Source organism: Somniosus microcephalus, chromosome 3, assembly GCF_052327205.1.
Source record: "Somniosus microcephalus isolate GS21.2 chromosome 3, FLI_Smic_1.0, whole genome shotgun sequence".
NCBI lineage: Eukaryota > Metazoa > Chordata > Chondrichthyes > Squaliformes > Somniosidae > Somniosus > Somniosus microcephalus.
In genome coordinates, this window is record NC_140989.1 from 196,986,516 (window position 1) to 196,996,707 (window position 10,192).

A 10,192-nucleotide genomic window follows, 5' to 3' on the forward strand; every position below is an offset into this window, starting at 1 on the left:
TATGTGCCTACCATAGTTGAATGGCTGTTAATGTATGCAAGGCGTGAGATGTGCATGTCCCTTTTAGTTGGTGGGCAAGTGTTGGGGATGTGGCGATTTATACAGTGTGTGCACAGAGTGAGGTTGAGATGGTGGCATGCAGAGGTTTTTGAAGCATCTACTCACCCCGACTACCCGAGTGAGGTTGTTGAATTTCTTCCGGCACTGGATGGGAGTTCTGGGGACCACACTTCTGGCTGACGTGCTGGGTGACCTACCTCCACATCCTCCTAAAGGCTTGTGGCAATGGCCTCCTGCCAGTGTCTGGGAAGAGCACTGCCCGTCGGCGTTCCACGGCCACGACCAGAGCCTCTAAGACGTGGTCGCTGAACCGGCAAGCTCTCTGGGCCTCTGATCAGCCATCAGGTGCTTGAATGAAGGCTTGCAGCTCCTTGCAGGCCCAGTTCACAAGCAGCAATGATCAGTGAGGCTGTGCAGCATGATTGAACCTCCCTTTTAAGAACTGGAAAGTGCCAGTCTGTCTGAGGACTCTCTAATTGACAGCGCTGGAACTTGATTAGCGCTCTGAAGGTAGCGCCCCGTCCTGCGATGTTAGCGTCCTAAGAGAATGTGCAGCTGTAGGAATAGGTGTATTCCTAACCAAATCACTGAGGTCAACTCAGGAGAAACAATCCAATAAGTCTTTAATGAAGGATTTGACGAAATACAACAAACAACGTAGATCGATGCAGGAGAGCCGTGGAACAGGTCTTTCCCCAGTGGGGACGCCACGAGGACTGACTAGGTTTGTGCGATTATGTCATCGCGTTGCTCGCGTTTCCCGCGCTTGGGGCGTCATGTGACTTGCGTTGTGACGTCATCGCGTTTGCCCGCGCTTAGGGCGGTCACGTGATGTGCGCGATGACGTCAGCGCGTTTACTCGGCACTGCAGCTGGCCGTTGCGGCCGAAGTCGGGAACGGGAGGCCGAACTGGGCCGGCGGCCATCGCGGGCGTGGAAGGCCGAACCGGGCCAACGGCCGTCGCGGGAGCGGAAGGCCGAGCTGGGCCGGCTCGCGTCCATAAAGGGGCAACGCCCCGTACAGGTAAACTGTATATACAAACATAGGTAAAGGGAATTATGTACAGGTAAGTAAGGGACACCCGGTGGTACCGCTACACAGCGTTTGATTTAGTGCTCCACTTCCCTCTTGGGGTGCTAAAACTCAATTTCGCGTTCACCGGCGCTAAAGTTAGCGCCCAGGTGATGTTAGCACCCCAAAATGGTCGATACGGAATTTTTCCCCTCAAAGCATTTTAAATTTTTGGTTTTTTTTTTGAATGAATTAACTGGGGTTTGGACAGACAATACTGTGGGTGGTAGGCATTACGGAATTCCATTGCAATATGGAACTTACCAGGTAAAGCATATGAACTGAAGATGAGAAGTTTTCTTTCGGCCTTTTGTATTGCAGGTTTAAATTTTGAGACAACTGCCTTTCTAACAGGATACTCGCTATTGGAACAGTTGTTGCAGCTAATGACGGTCTTTCTTGCAGTGGTAAGCATTGTCTGTGGATTTAATCAAGTCATTTTTAGTGATAGGGATATGTCTACTCCAGAAAGTATGCATTTGGTTTACCTACAAACTCTGAAGGATAAAGGAAAATATAACAGAAATAGCACCTATGGCTTCTACTTCCAAAATCCCATCACACTGGCCTTGCTACAGCTCCACATGAAGACATAATGTAGAAGCTTGCGTCTCCTTGTCTGTCCTACTGCCATGGTTTAATGTGAAGTAATGTTCTCTACCAATTACAGGAAACTCTTTTTTATCCGGCACCGACGTGGTGCCGGTTTATCAAAAAGTCCAGATTACAGAGAGGTATAGTAAAAGGTACGAGAGCCCCGTACACAGCAACATATCCAGGTTTCCCTGTTGCTTAGCAACAGGTGCAGGAACCCTGCCACAAGATCCAGGCGTCCCTGTTGCTTAGCAACAGGTGCAGGAACCCCGGTTACACAGCCAGATCCAGGAACGGCCACTAATAATGAAGTAAAACTTACTCCTGAATTTTGCCGGTTAACAGAATTTCCGGTTATTTAGGTGCCGGTAAATCGAGAGTTTCCTCTACTGTTACATACCTCTGTGCTCCCTTCTTGGGCACCTCCTTACAAGTCTAAAATGCCCACGTTTCTCCATCATTTTCTCATGATGCAGTCCTCTGAAATTAGGGATCAATCTTGTGACTCTTTGTACCACCTCGGGCCTGACTGTCTCCCTTACTTGACATGAAACTCAAGGCAATGTATACTTTAAGCATCCATCTTGTACGCCACTGTTTTGGCTATTTGCTTCATTTTGCTTTGATGCTGCAGTGATTTCACTTGTTAAATCTTGTGTCTAATGCCCATAGATCTCAAAACTTCACCTGTAAATTATATGCACCATTTATTTCTTTCTATGTGCAATATTTTAAAATTGTTTGTATTTTGAAAGCTTTTAAAGCTTCAAGTTTCTTACCAATTCATATGCAATGACAAAAGTAAGTTGCTGTGTGTGTAGTTTCTGGCATTTCTCTGAGGTTATCTTATGCCGATGTTAGGGTGGATGATTGAAGTGAACCCCTACAGAAATTCCATGCAATGATGGTACGTCATTGTTAAATATATAATTGGATGGCCACGTCTGGCTTAGTATCAATTTGACCCGCGCTGTAGGCTTGGATAGATCAGTGGTTCTCAAATTTTTTAGGTTGAAGGATCCCTTTTCAAATCAATTAGTAATGGACCACCCCCCATCTAAATTATAATATAATACTCATAATATGACAGTGCTGCATGTAAAGTGTGTTTTAATAATGGCCCAGAAATTCGTGTCGGGGGCTTCCCGCGGGTGCAAGCCCCCGACCTACACTTACATTGCGCGCCGACAGTTGAGGCCTGGGCCTGCGTGGATTTCCTGTCTGTGGCCCGTTCCAGCTCCCGGCACGCTGTGCTTGCGTGACCCAGCGGCGTAGTTAGTGCGATGCGTTGGCTGGGATCACGTGAGCACTGGGCAACCAATCGGAGGAGGGAAAAGTCCATTCATGAGTTTGACATAAGACCTGTCAAACTCATGAAAACTCCGGGCGCCCAAAACAGTACATAACCTTAAAATAAATTTAACAAAAACATCACACTATTTAAATCAACTATAAATAACATTAAATAACCATTTTAAACAATAATTTAAATTTTTGAAAAAAATTTTTTAATAAAAAATCGGAGCTAAAAATACTTACCTTACTGTAAAGTATTTAAAAATAATAAACCTGTGGAAAAAATGTTCTAATTTTAATTAATTGACCACTTACCTGTTAAAATGAAGTCCTTACGTCTGCTTTTTTAATGTGTAAAAAGTGGAGGCCTTCACGCACGGGCAAACCTGTCAAAAAAAAAGTTCAACGCGCACGCGCTGCCTCATACGTCGCACGCGTTTCACCTCTTAACCCCTGCTTTCAGGGGACCGGAAGTGCCGTTTTCCCACACATGCGCTGTGCATGCAACAAACCGGCACTTCCATCGGGTCCACGCGTGGGTACCCCGTGCGTACTCATGCATTGGGACCCAAATTACTGGGCCAATACTTTTAACAGGTAATTACTTAGATCCCTGAGATGGGTGTGCCTGCTTTTTACTGCCGAGCCTGTCTATTCTTGGTGTGATGTTTGACCATTTATTTCTACGCCTCCTCTCACCAACCCTCCGGGAAGCCAGATGTCACTTGAGCTCCTCCAATGACTCTAAGTGTGAGAGTCTTCACAGAGCAGGATCGGCTCTGGTCTCGGGTTAGGGCCCTGGTCTCGCGTTAGACATAGAGTCATAACGGCACAGAAGGAGGCCATTCAGCCCATCGAGTCCGTGCCAGCTCTCTGTAGAGCAATCCAGTTAGTCCCATTCCCGCGCTCTATCCCCGTAGCCCTGCAAGTTTATTTCCCTCAAGTACCTATCAAGTCTCCCCTTGAAAACACTGGAGATTCCACCACTTCCGTCAGCAGCGAATTCCAGGTCATCACCACTCGCTGCGTAAAAAATATTTTCCTCACATCCCCCCCCCTCCAAACCTTAAATCTGTCCCCTAGTCCTTGTACCATCAACTAGTGGGAACCGCCTTTCCCTGTCTAGCCTATCCAAACCAGTCATAATCTTGTACACCTCTATCAAATCACCCCTCAACCTCCTTTGCTCTAATGAAAACAAATCCAGCTTCTCCAACCTGTCCTCGTAGCTAAGATCCCCCATCCCCGGAACCATTCTGGTAAATCTCCTCTGCACCCTCTCAAGTGCCTTCACATCCTTCTTAAAGTGTGGTGACCAGAACTGGACACAATACTCCAGTTGTGGCCTAACCAACGCTTCATGTCTGATCTCAGAGTGCAAAGGATCACATTCACTACGATTGGTGTCAACGTAAGAAGAAAAAACTAAAAAGGGGCCAACTTTCCCAATCCTGATTACTATGCAAGACTCCTGCTGGAAGTGTACTTGTGTGGGCACTGATGAGGACAAGGTCAGCTCAGCTGTCATAGCTTGCCAATACTTGGTATCCAGGTTCACACGAAGAATGGATACATGCACAAGGTTCCACAGGGCAACCAGCACCAATACCAAGACTTGGTAGCTTCAGATCAGGAGGGGAGAAAATTAGGTGAAAAACTAGATCCGCCTAGTTATTCCTTCATGTTTCATTTCAGTAGGCCCCCATTTACCACTCAATGTCCAGTTAGAAAGATTTGTTCCTTGGTGTCCCCTATTCCCAAGACCCCTATGATCATTCCTTTTGGACCAACTGAGCTTGGTCCTCCTTTAGCTAGATCCCCACACTCACTTCAAAATGCTTCGACTTGCCCACCGCCCAAAAGAGTTTAATTTCTGAAAAAGGTCATTCCAGCAAATCGGCAATATCAATTCACATACATAAAATTTCATTCCACGGTTTGTCTATTTCTGCTTGCTCAACTTGAAGTGGAAATGGCAGATTCACCACTTGGATCGGGCTCCTCAAAGGTAGTAATCTCAGGAATGCTACCAGTGCCACGTGCTAGTCAGAGTAGACATAGAAGGATATTTCAGATGAATACGTGGCTAGAGGAATGGTGCAAGGGGGAGGGATTCAAATTCCTGGGACATTGGAACCGGTTCTGGGGGAGGTGGGACCAGTTCAAACCGGATGGTTTGCACCTGGGCAGGGCTGGGACCGTCCTAGGGGTAGTGTTTGCTAGTGCTCTGGGGGAGGGTTTAAACTAAAATGGCAGGGGGTTGGGAACCTGAGCAGGGAGACAGAGGAAAGGGAAACAAGGATAAAAGCAAAAGATAGGAAGGAGAAAAACAAAAGTGGCAGTCAGAGAAATCAACGGTTTAAATCAAACATGGCCACAGTAAATAATAATTCTAATAGGTCTAAGAGTGTTAAAAAAACAAGCCTGAAGGCTTTGTGTCTTAATGCGAGGAGCATTTGTAATAAGGTGGATGAATTAGCTGCGCAAATAGAGGTAAACGAATATGATTTGATTTGATTGGGATTACGGAAACATGGCTCCAGAGTGGCCAAGGCTGGGAACTCAACATCCAGGGGTATTCAATATTCAGGAAAGATAGGCAAAAAGGAAAGGGAGGTGGGGTAGCATTGCTGGTTAAAGAAGGGATTAACACAACTGTAAGGAAGGATATTAGCTCTGATGATGTGGAATCTGTATGGGTAGAACTGAGAAATACCAAGGGGCAGAAAACATTAGTGCGAGTGGTATATAGACCTCCAAACAGTAATGCAGAGGTTGGGGATGGCATTAAAAGGGAAATTAGAGAAGTGTGCAATAAGGGCACAGCAGTCATCATGGGTGACTTTAATCTACATATAGATTGGGCTAACCAAATGAGTAACAATACCTCCCAGAGATGTCGGGGAACATAGGGTCTGATGAAAGGGAGGAACTGAAAGAAATAAGTATTTGTAGGGAAATGGTGTTAGGGAAATTGGGATTGAAGGCCGATAAATCCCCAGGGCCTGATAATCTACATCCTAGGGTACTTAAGGCTAAAGGGATCAAGGGGTATGGGCAGAAAGCAGGGACCGGGTACTGAATTTGGATGATCAGCCATAATCGCATTCAATGGTGGAGCAGGCTCGAGGGGCCGAATGGCCTACTCCTGCTCCTATTTTCTATGTTTCTATGTAAGATTATCTGTGACAGTTTCAAGCAGGACTCAATGGGGCGGGTTGGTTCGGAATCACGTTTGATGCTCGGGTGATCCCAATTATATTGACTGAGATCTGAAGGCTGATCCGTGCTGCATTCACCGGCCTAGCTGACGCTCTGGCGCAAAGCGAGATGATGTCGTTGCTGTATTTCACCTCCGTCCCTCACCCTGGGGATCGATGCATTGATGTAGTTTCTGCTGCCGGCTCCTCACCGCATAATCCCCGCGCTGCCCGACCGACTGATTCACAGCGACCCAGCTTACAGGCCCCGAATCCTGCAGCTCGAGTGTTGACTCACTGCTGCCCAGCAGGCCGAGGAGGGGATGGCCCCGGGCGGACTGTCCCCGGCGGTCAAGCAGTGAGGGAGGGAGGGCCCGGGCGGACTGTCCCCGGGCCGGGTGGTCGAGCAGTGAGGGAGGGCCCGGGCGGACTGTCCCCGGTCCCGCTGGTCGAGCAATGAGGGAGGGCCCGGGCGGACTGTCCCCGGGCGGTCGAGCAGTGAGGGAGGGCCCGGGCGGACTGTCCCCGGGCGGTCGAGCAATGAGGGAGGGCCCGGACGGACTGTCCCCAGGTGGTTGAGCAGTGAGGGAGGGCCCGAGCGGACTGTCCCCGGGCCGTCGAGCAGTGAGGGAAGGCCCGAGCGGAATGTCCCCGGCCGTCGAGCAGTGAGACTGGGCCCGAGCCGCACAGCAGTGAAGGAGGGAGGCCGAGCTCCGGTGAAACGGCGGACCCGCCTCGACCCACCGGAAGTCCCGCCTTCACCCCGCGCCCATTGGACGATTCCCGTTAGCAACGGGCCTACCACACGACGACGATAGCAAAATACTGCAGATGTTGGAAATCCGATAGGTAGGCGCTGATTGGACAGCAGAGCCGTCAGTCAGCCCCTTCTGAGGACGGGCAATTTCCTTCTGTGGAGTGGGGTCGCCGTGGATCGTGACTGGCTGAGCGGGTGAGTGATGGAGGGTATGGACGGAAGGAAGGGAGTGAGTGAAGAAAGGTAGGGAGGCAGGGAGTGAGTGGGGGAGGGCAGGAGTGCGAGGAGGAAGGGAGTGAGGTACGGGAAGGGGGAAAACATAGAAGATAGGAGCAGGAGTAGGCCATTCAGCCCCTCGAGCCTGCTTCGCCATTCAATGCCATCATGGCTGATCATCCAAATTCATACCCGGTCCCTGCTTTCTCCCCATATCCCTCGATTCCTTTAGCCTTAAGAAATATATCCAACTCCTTCTTGAATATATTTAATGAATTGGCCTCCACTGCCTTCTGTGGTAGAGAATTCCACAGGTTCACCACTCTCTGTGTGAAGAAATTCCTCCTCATTTCAGTCCTAAATGGCTTACCCCTTATCCTTAGACTGTAACCCCTGGTTCTGGACTCCCCGGCCATCAGGAACATCCTTCCTGCATCTAGTCTGTCTAGTCCTGTTAGAATTTTATAAGTTTCAATGAGATCCCCTCTCATTCTTCTAAACTCCAGCAAGTATAAGCCCAATCGACACAATCTCTCCTCATATGTCATTCCTGCCATCCCAGGTATCAGTCTGGTGAATCTTTGCTGCACTCCCTCCATGGCAAGAACATGCTTCCTCAGGTAAGGCGACCAAAACTGCACACAATACTCGAGGTGTGGTCTCACCAAGGCCCTGTACAACTACAGCAAGACATCCTTGTTCTTGTACTCGAACCCTCTCGCTACGAAGGCCAAAATACCATTTGCCTTCTTAACTGCCGGCTGCACCTGCATGCTTACCTTTAGCGGCTGGTGCACAAGGGCACCCAGGTCTCGTTGCACTTCCCCTTCTCCCAATCTATTGCCGTTCAGATAATAATCTGCCTTCCTGTTTTTGCCACCAAAGTGGATAACCTCGCATTTATCCATATTATACTGCATCTGCCATGCTTCTGCCCAATCACCCAACCTGTCCAAATCATACTGGAGTTTCTCGGCATCCTCCTCACAGCACACACGCCCACCCAGCTTTGTGTCGTCTGCAAACTTGGAGATATTAGATCTAGTTCCCTCATTTAGATCATCATTTATATATATTGTGAATAGCTGGGGTCCTAGGACCGATCCCTGCAGTACCCCACTAATCACTGCCTGCCACTTGGAAAAAGAGCCGTTTATTCCAACTCTTTGCTTCCTGTCTGCCAACCAGTTCTCTATCCAAGTCAGTACCTTGCCCCCAATCCCATGTGCCTTAACTTTACATGCTAATCTCTTATGCGGGACCTTATCGAAAGCATTTTGAAAGTCAAATACACCATATCCACTGGTTCTTCCTCATCTATTCTACCAGTTACATCCTCAAAAAATTCCAGTAGATTAGTCAAGCATGATTTACCTTTTGTAAATCCATGTTGACTTTGTCCGATCCTGTCACTTTTTTCCAAGTGCTCTGCTATTACATCTTTTATAATAATGGACTCCAGCATTTTCCCCACTACCGATGTCAGGCTTACCAGTCTGTAATTCCCCGTTTTCTCTCTACCACCTTTTTGAATAGTGGGGTAACATTAGCTACCCTCCAATCCATGGGTACTGTTCCAGATTCCATTGAATGTTGGAAGATGATCAGCAATGCATATACTATTTCTTGGGCCACTTCCTTAAGTACCCTAGGATGTAGATTATCAGACCCTGGGGATTTATTGGCCTTCAATCCCATCAATTTCCCAAACACTATTTCCCTACAAATACTGATTTCTTTCAGTTCCTCCCGCTCATTAGATCCTATGTTCCCTGACATCTCTGGGAGGTTATTTGTGTCTTCCTTTGTGAAGACAGAACCAAAGTATGTATTTAATTGGTCTGCCATTTCTTTGTTCCCCATTATAAATTCCCCTGATTCTGACTGCAAGGGACCTACGCTTGACTTCACCAATCTTTTTCTCTTCACACATATGTATAATAAAAGCTTTTACAGTCAGTTTTTATGTTCCCTGCAAGCTCACTCTCATACTCTATATTCCCCCTCTTAATTAATCCCTTTGTCCTCCTTTGCTGAATCCTAAACTGCTCCCAATCCTCAGGTTTACTGCTTTTTCTGGCCAATTTATATGCCCTCACCTTGGATCTTATGCTATCCCAAATTTCCCTTGTTAGCTATGGTTGAGTCACCTTTTTGTTTTATTTTTATGCCAAACTGGGATGAACACATTCTGTAGGGAGGGGGAGGGGGGGAGGGGGAGGGGGGAGGGGGGAGGAGGAGGGGGAGAGGGGGGAGGGAGAGGGGAGGGAGGGAAGGAGGGGAGAGAGGGGGAGAGGGGAGAGGGGAGGGGGGGAGGTGGAGTAGGAGCGGAGAGGGGTGGGGGAGGGGGAGAGGGGGGGAGGAGGAAGAGGGGAGGAGGAGGAGGAAGAGGAGGGGGAGGGGGAGGGGAGGGGGAGGGGAGGAGGAAGAGGGGAGAGGAGGGGAGGAGGAAGAGGGGGGAGGAAGAGAGGGGGAGGGGAGGAGGAAGAGGGGAGGAGGGGGAGGGGAGGAGGAAGAGGGAGGAGGGGGAGGGGAGGAGGAAGAGGGGAGGAGGAGGGGAGGAGGAAGAGGGGAGGAGGAAGAGGGGGGAGGAAGAGGGGAGGAGGAAGAGGGGGGAGGAAGAGGGGGGAGGAAGAGAGGGGTAGGGGGGGAGGGGAGGAGGAAGAGAGGGGGAGGGGAGGAGGAAGAGGGGAGGAGGAAGAGGGGGGAGGGGAGGAGGAAGAGGGGAGGAGGAAGAGGGGGGAGGGGAGGAGGAAGAGGGGAGGAGGAAGAGGGGGGAGGAGGAGGAGGAGCAGGAGGAGGAGGAGGGGGAGAGGGGAGGGGAAGCGGGGTTGGGGGAGAGGGGTGGGGGGAGAGGGGTGGGGGGAGAGGGGGAGAGAGGGAGGGGGGGTGGGGTGAGGGGGAGAGAGGGGCGGGGGGAGAGGGGCGGGGGGAGAGAGGTAGGGGGGGAAGAGGGGTGGGGAGAGGGGTGGGGTGGGGGGAGGGGGGGGAGAGGGGT

The 10,192-nt window shown here is 49.7% G+C and overlaps 1 long non-coding RNA gene across 1 annotated transcript; it reads right to left on the minus strand.

The window, feature by feature from the left end:
* Window positions 1-666: 666 nt before the first annotated feature.
* LOC147121660 (uncharacterized) lies at window positions 667-6,961 on the minus strand. The gene is made up of 2 exons (XR_015077593.1): window positions 3,337-6,961; window positions 667-1,549 (listed from the first exon to the last, which is right to left on the minus strand). It is a non-coding gene; the product is annotated as an uncharacterized LOC147121660 (long non-coding RNA).
* Between the last annotated feature and the right edge of the window lie 3,231 nt (window positions 6,962-10,192).